We start from the raw sequence: 8,228 nt of genomic DNA on the forward strand, positions 1-8,228 counted from the left end.
AATTCCTCCCTGAATGTCCCAGGTTCCTTTCAAGCTGGAACTCAGAGGGAGTGTGTCGAGTAAGTCTGTGCATGGGCCCTTTAAGAGGAACTTCCTGGGACTCTGTATCATGCAGCCACAATCCTGGCTGGTTTTACAACCAGAAATTGTGGGGGCTTCTATTCCAAACACTGGAACCCTGGGCTGAGGTCCTAATGTGGGACAGGGACCACTTGTTCCTCCAGGAAACCTCCACAGTTAAGATATCCCTCCTGGTTTTAAACTGCCACATGTGGGTGTCAGACCAGTCACTTCTCCAATTCTGCCCTCTCTCCACCCCCTCCTACCAGTCTCAATGTACTTCTTCTTTAATTTCCTAGTTGTAGGACTTCTGTTCAGCTAGATTTCAGGTGGTTTGGAAAGATAGTGGGTTTTTGGGTTTTTTTTTTTGTATTTTAGTTGTAAATTTTGATGTGGTGCCAAAACCGGTTTGGCTCAGTGGATAGAGCGTCGGTCTGCGGACTGAAGGGTCCTGGGTTCGATTCCGGTCAGAGGCATGTACATTGGTTGCGGGCACATCCCCAGTGGGGGGTGTGCAGGAGGCAGCTGGTCTATGTTTCTCTCTCATCGATGTTTCTAGCTCTCTGTCCCTTTACTTTCCTCTCTGTAAAAAATCAATAAAATATATTTTTTAAAAAAATTTTTGATGTGGTTTTGGGAAGTGGCATGTACTGTGTTTATGCTGCTATCTTGACGGGAAGCCTCAGATACTTTTTTTTTTAACTGTAAAATAATTATGAGAAAACTGGGGAAATTTGAACACTGAATATTTGATAATATTAAGGAATTTTTAGGAATGATAATAACATTATGGTTATGAGTTTCTTTAAAGAGTCTTTATCTTTTAGAGATACAATACTAAAATATGCATGGATATAATAATATTAAGTTTGGATCTTATCTTAATAATCCAGTGCAGTGGAGTTGTGTGTGTGTGGAAAGGAAAGGTGAAATGAGATTTCTACATGTTGATAATTGTTGAAGCTTGATGATGGTCCATTACACTATTTTCTCTGTTTTATGTTTGAAATGTTCCATAAAGTTTAAGGGGGTGGGAGGAGGGAAATCACATACATAAAGAAAGATTTTCTATGACAAATGGGAATAATAATCCCTATTTTCTAAATGCAGGGCTATACCCTTTAGCGCAGTTTCTCCTTTAGTAACCAATCACTTATAGTAGACCCTAAAGAATGTCAGGGAAGGTATGTTTCCTTTCATGCACAGAGGGGCTTATAAGTCAGCTCTTGTGTCCTAGGATGTGATTTATTGAGGTATGGGTAGACCTTTCAGGTTCCTCAGCAACGACGAGGGCCAGTGTTTGGCTGGAGATTGAATTCATGAGAGAGGCATAGAGCTTCTGCATCACCGTCCTACTGCCAATCAGTTCTTCCTGCTCTTTTGTACTGATTCCTACTCCCAGAAATAGGGCTGCTGAGGGAAGGCTGTGTACTGCACAACCCCAGGGAACTACAGAGCCTGTACGAATGGCGCCCCTGAACTTGTGCAGCAGGGCATCCCTGAGCAGGAGTCTGGTCATCTCATGCCATCTTTGAGTTTGGACTCCTTAGTCCTAACCAGGGCTATGTCCTCAGTCTTTGCTAAGGCCAATGGGTAATCATGGTACAAATGATATTCGATTTTTTAAATTGGTATTTTTCCAGGATTCCTATTAATATCTTTCTTCATTGATAAAATTTCCATAGGGTGGGGGCAAAAGGGAACCTGGCCTCTTGCTATTTCAGACTTCATCCATCTAGGGCAAGCATGTCAGTCTTGCGGCCGGTGGGCCACATGCGGCCCACAATGAATATTTTTGTGGTCCAGCCAATTAATGGTATGTAAGAAACGTTTTAATAAAAATTTTGTAACTTATTTTTTACAATATCTTGTTACACATAATTATTAATAATGAACTACAACGTTCACTAATGACTGATTACTATAATCATGTTGCATTCATTTCCCTTACACGCCTTACGCGAAGGCACACCCTTTCTCTCCACTAATACCAGCAGTGAATATTTTAGCAGCCGATCGCCACGTCATTAGTCTTGGACTGACTTGTTTGGTGTGCGCAACAGGAAATATTTCGCTTTCGGAGAACAAGAAAAACGTGTTACACTTATTAATTTGTGCAGTTATTCAGTGGCTGGTAAGTTAATGCTCAAGAAAAAATATTAACTTTTATTAAAGTGTCTATTATTTTATGTTAACAATTACTCGTTTACCTCAGCCCTTTGTATTCAGCATGTCTCTATCGAAATAAACCTACATTTCTATGAAAATTGAAGCTTTTGTGTGTGTGTGTGTGTGTGTGTGTGTGTGTGTGTGTGTTGGGTTTTTTTATTTTGTTTTGTTTTTTGCAGCCCACATAAACTTAAACCTTGTTTATTTGGCCCGTGTTAGCCTTTGAGTTTGACATGCTTGATCTAGAGGTGGGACGTCAGGGTGCCTAAGGGTGGGGCTAGCAGGTATCCCGTTTGGGGGAGGTGCCTGCCAGCTTCATGAGGAAGTGAGGAGAATGGTCCCTTCCCCAAAGCCAGACAACCCAGTCACTGAGTTTGACATGCTTGATCTAGGGTCTCCAAGAAGTCCTTCGCTGGTCTGCTGTAAGGGAGGAAAGCAGGGAAAGATATCTTCATCTGAATGGCGCCTGACACGGAGGTGACACACAGAACCTCACTCACAGGCCAAGGAAAGCACTGGTGATGTTTAAGAATAACCAGCTAGCGTTGCCGGTAGCTGGGTTCATCCTGTGCCCTCTCATTCCCTCTGCTCCCACCTCTGCCCATGTCATGCTCTGCCACGCTGTGCTCTGAAGAGACACCTGCCCTCTCCCCTAACAAGAGGACCCGGCCTGCACAGGAGGGTGGCCAGCGGCTCCGCTTTGCCGGGCTCTCGGCGTATGCCACAGCCCCGTCCAAGGGCTCTGCTCAGGCATGGGCTGCAACCTGTCAGTGTCTACGCTTATACAGTACCACCCATGGAGAAGACCCTTGTGAAAACCGACATTCAGATGGCTCCTCCTTCTGGGTGCTGTGGAAGTGTAGCTCCACGTTCTGGCTTGGCTACAAAACACTTCAGTAAAGCTGGTGTTGTAGATGAAGGTTACAGAGGAAATATTGGTGTTGTACTGCTTCATTTTGGCAAAGAAAAGTTTGAAGTAACTCATTTGTGAATGGATTTTTTATCCAGAAATAGAGGAGGTTCAAGTGTTTGTTTGTTTGTTTTTTGTTTGTTTGTTTGTTTTAATCCTCACTGAAGGACATGCTTAGAAAGAGAGAGATAAATAGGTAGGTAGGTAGGTAGGTAGATGATAGATAGTTAGATGATAGATAGATAGATGATAGATAGATAGATAGATAGATAGATAGATAGATAGATAGAAACATCAATACGAGAGAGAAACATATAGATCAGTTTCCCCAACCAGGGATCAAACCCACAACCCAGATATGTGCTCTGACCAGGAATCAAAATCAAATCAGGAGAACCAGCAAACTTTCCCATGCACAGGGCCATGCTCAGCCAACTGAGCCACTCCAGCCTGGTGAGGAATTTCAAGTTTTGGATGACATTGAAAGGGCTTCGGGAGGTTTTGGTTCCACTGGAAAGAATTAAAATTTATGCCAAGAATATGAAATGAGAAAACATACCTTTTTCTTAAAAGTAAAGAGTTTTTGTTTAGTGTTTTGCATGTCTATAAACGTAATAGCTTTAGCTCCTAAAAATATTTGTTTCCCTTATGATCAAGGAAAGATTACTCTGTTGTCATCACATAGAACTTTACTTTCTTGTATTTTTCTACATTTGGTTGTTGTATAAATCTGCATGGTAACCTAGTACAATTTCTTTGCCAATCAAATGTACATCAATTACAGATCCCCCAGAACTGTATTATTTAATTCACTAGCTGCAACCCCTTCAACAACTTATTTTTTATTGCTTATAAATCATAAGCAAAGCTTTTCAATAAATTTGAATTCTTTTACACATACAAATTATTATACAATTGAACTAGAAGATAATAAAATGTTAAAGTTAAAAAAAAAAAAAAATAACCAGCTAGTCTCAGCCACACTACTTGAGGCAGCAATGCCTTCCTTATTCCAGTTAAATGAACAAGTCTTCACTGCAGAACACTAATACTAACACTGAAAGTTCCTGGCCTCTCAGGAGGTGAGGGAGTGAGATTTCTGAAACACCTTGTTGGTGCTTCCATAACCCCATGCAGGTACACGCCTTACTTCACCTGCCTGGCAGTAATTGCTTCCAAGACAGGAAAATTGGGATGGGAAAATATTCAGTTACTTCCTTTTCACTGGCTGGAGGCCCAGCGGGTTTTCATTTGAGGGAGGGAGTCCATAATGTGTTTCAAGGGTTTGATGATTCCCTGGAAAGCATATGTAAAATTTGTGTTTGTGTGCAGTTTTGTGGAAGAGGGTCCATAGTGTGGCATAGTGGAAGCATCAATAAATATTTCTTCTAAAAACTCAAAAAGAAGTCTGTATTACTCAGGGTTCTCCATAGGAACAGAACCAACAGGGTGTGTATATATTTCTATATATGTTTTGAGAGAGAGAGATTTATTTTAAGAAATTAGCTCACATATCCTAGCCAGGTGGCTCGGTTGGTGGGAGCAACCTGTACACCAAAAGGTTGAGGGTTTGAGCCCTGGTTGTGGCACCTCACAACAATGTGTTTCTCCTCCCCCCACTTCCTCCTCTTTCTTTCTCTTCCTCTAAAAAATAAATCCTATATAATAAAAGGCTAATATGCAAATCGACCAAATGGCAGAACAACCAGTTGCTATGATGTGCACTGACCACCAGGAGGCAGACACTCAATGCAGGAGCTGCCACCTGGTGGTCAGTGGGCTTCCAGGGGGAGCACCACTCAGCCAGAAGCCAGGCTCATGGCTGGCGAGCGCAGTGGTGGTGCGGCAGCAGCAATAAGGACATCCCTGAGGGCTCCCGGACTTCAAGAAAGCAAAGGCCGGGCTGAGGGACTCCCCCAAGTGCACGAGTTTCGTGCACTGGGCCTCTAGCAAATAAATAAAAATATATCCTCAGGTGAGGCTTAAAAAAAGAAGAAGAAATTAGCTCACACAAGTCCAAAAACTGCTGGCAAGCTGGAGACCCAGGAAGAGCCAATACTGTAGTTCAAGTCCAAAGGCTGTAAGGCTGGAGAATCCCCTCTTGCTCGAGTGAGGTCAGTCTTTTGTTCTATTCAGGCCTTCAACTGATTGGACAAAGCCCACCCACATTATGGAGGGAAATCTGCTTTACTAAAATCCACCTACTTAAATATTAATCTTATCAAAAAATACCCTCACAGAAAAATCCAGAATAATGTTTGATCACATTTCTGGGCACTAGTGGTCCAGCCAGGTTGACACGTTAAATTAGCTGGCACAGGGTCCTGGACCCAAACAAAGTGTAGAAATTAGGAACTGCTGTTCTAAGAAATTTCCATTCTTCTCCTTCATTTTCTAGTCAGGCTTCAGTATTCACCCCAGATTCTGTGCCTGGCTCTAGAAGAGCTTACTTATTCTGGTGGCATGTAGAAATTCTGCCTAACCATTTCCTTAGCAATTTCCATCAATATCACATTGAAAGAATTGGGATAGAAATTCCCAATTCAGCTTTAGTAAATGTTAAATAATGTTGAAGAAGGCATTACTTTTCTCCTGGAAAAAAAAAAAGTTAGACAATATCTCCAGAAATGTTGCTTAATAAAAACATTTTACCTTTTCTACCCTGTATATGTCAATAATAGTGTAATTGGCTAAGATTATACATCTTTAGTGTTTACTAGTATATCTTACAGCCCTGCTTCTAGTCATTTGTTTTGAATAAATCCTCCAGAAAAATGAAGTGCGTTGAAATCACAGATTATACTTTACTAGAGGCCCGGTGCATGAATTCATGCATGGGTGGGGTCCCTCAGTCTGGTCGGTGATGGGGGCAATCAGGGCCATCTCACCCAGTCCCTATCAGGCCGATTGGGGCCAGCCAGCTGGGTGGGGAGGAGGGACCACTGGAGGCTGGCCGGCCAGAGGGAGGGACCATGAAGTTGGCTGTGGGAGTGCACTGACCATCAGGGGGCAGCTCCTGCATTGAGCATCTTCCCTGGTGGTCAGTGTGAGTCATAGCAACTGGTCAACCAGTCATTCGGTCTGGTCATAACGGTCACTTAAGCTTTTATATATATAGACTAGAGGACCGGTGCACGAAATTTGTGCACAGGGGGGCGTGTCCCTCAGCCCAGCCTGCACCCTCTCCAATATGGGACCCCTTGAGGGATGTCCGACCGCCCGTTTAGGCCCAATCCCAGTAGTATTGGCCATCAATGGGTGGTCGGACATTCCTCTCACAATCCAGGACTGCTGGCTCCCAACCACTCACCTGCCTCTGCCTGATTGCCCCTAACTGCTTCTGCCTGCCAACCTGATCACCCCCTAACCACTCCCCTGCCAGCCTGATTGATGCCTAATTGCTCCCCGGCCAGCCCGATTGCCCCTAACTGCCTTCCCCTGCTGGCCCGGTCACCCCTAACTGCCCTCCCTGCTGGCCTGATCTCCCACAACTGTCCTCCCCTGTAGGCCTGGTCTCCCCCAGCTGCCCTCCTCTGCTGTCCTGGTCCCTCCCCAACTGCCCTCTCCTGCAGGCCTGGCCCCCCTCCCAACTGCCCTCCCCTGCTGACCTGGTTTCCCCCAACTGCCCTCCTCTGCCGGCCCGGTCACCCCTAACTGCCCTCCCTGCTTGCCTGATGGCCCACAACTGCCCTCCCCTGCAGGCCTGGTTTCTCCCCAACTGCCCTCCCCTGCAGGCCTGGTACCCCCCAACTTCCCTCCCCTGCAGGCCTGGTACCCCCCCAACTGCCCTCCCCTGCAGGCCTGGGTCCCCCCCCAACTGCCCTCTCTTGCTGGCCTGGTCACCTCTAACTGCCCACAACTGCCCTCCCCTGCTGGCCATCTTGTGGTGGCCATCTTGTGTCTACATGGGGGCAGCCATCTTTGACCACATTGGGGCGGTCATCTTGTGTCTTGGAGTGATGGTCAATTTGCATATTACTCTTTTATTAGATAGGATTCCCTTGCCATTCTCCACATTGTGGAAAATGCTACAGGCATAGACAGGAGTGCTGATTAACTGGTAGTGGTGTCACATTCTGTTTTATTTGACTCCATTACTATTAAATCACCAGCTAGTACTGGTATTAAAATAATCAGATTTATCTTTCAGGATTGTCACCTCACTTTGACATCTCTACCTTGCTTTCACAGAAAGAAAAATGAGACAGGGTAGAGGCAAGAGTATTCTTACTTTGTGGCTATTTCTTAGCATAGGATAAAGTCTGGTGATTAATACAGATATTCTCTCCCATCCTTCTTAACCTAGTTTTCATCTGGAAGAGTCCAATAGGTTATGTCTGGAAGAAAAGGGCTCTTTCTGCTGTTGGTCTGCAGTGGCCCTACTCATGCTGCAATGCAGCATGGCTGAGATTCCCTTCCTGCACTGGGAAAGAAAGGAGGTTCTGTTTTGTAAAGTATTGAGGGACCTGGATGGGTCAACACTGCTCTAGCAACATGAAATGAGATTACCAACAGCTGTTGTTTCATTGCTTTCAGCAGAGCCATTGAAACATTTGCAAAATAGCAAAGGGTTCCAGATGGGAGGGGCCATTGTTCAAAATCCAGACCACCCAGTGGGCACCTCAGTAATGGGCTTTGCACCCAACCCATATAGAAATTCAATAACACATCACAGGGTTTGCATGATGGGTCTATGCCTCTGGGGAACCAGGGCGCCCTCCTTTTCCTTCACACTGACTTCTTTTTCCCCATTATTTCCCCCCTCCTCTTGTATGACTATAGACCTTCCTAAAGTTGCATTCAAAATGAGTTATTAGACTAAGTTAAAGTAAAGACAAATCCAGCTAAAAGAGAGCAAATGTTGTTTGAATATAAAATTTGCCTTTTAGACCCCACAACAGACCTGCTGTTTTATTTTCATAGATTGATAGAACATTATCTAAGACTAGTAGCCCTGCGCACAAATCTATGTGCCAGTAGGTCACTGCCGCCCTCCTGTAGCTCCCCCACCCCGCTCAGAGTTTGCTGCCCTGCCCAGTCCTGTAGCTCTCAGTTGCCCACTTGTAGTTCGCTGTCCCACCCTCCTACA

The 8,228-nt window shown here is 44.7% G+C and overlaps 1 pseudogene; it reads left to right on the forward strand.

Moving 5' to 3' along the window:
- Window positions 1-2,832: 2,832 nt before the first annotated feature.
- Window positions 2,833-3,663, forward strand: LOC103295658 (deoxyuridine 5'-triphosphate nucleotidohydrolase, mitochondrial-like; annotated as a pseudogene).
- Window positions 3,664-8,228: the final 4,565 nt, after the last annotated feature.

The sequence above is a fragment of the Eptesicus fuscus genome, chromosome 8 (genome assembly GCF_027574615.1).
Source record: "Eptesicus fuscus isolate TK198812 chromosome 8, DD_ASM_mEF_20220401, whole genome shotgun sequence".
NCBI classification, from domain to species: Eukaryota; Metazoa; Chordata; class Mammalia; order Chiroptera; family Vespertilionidae; genus Eptesicus; species Eptesicus fuscus.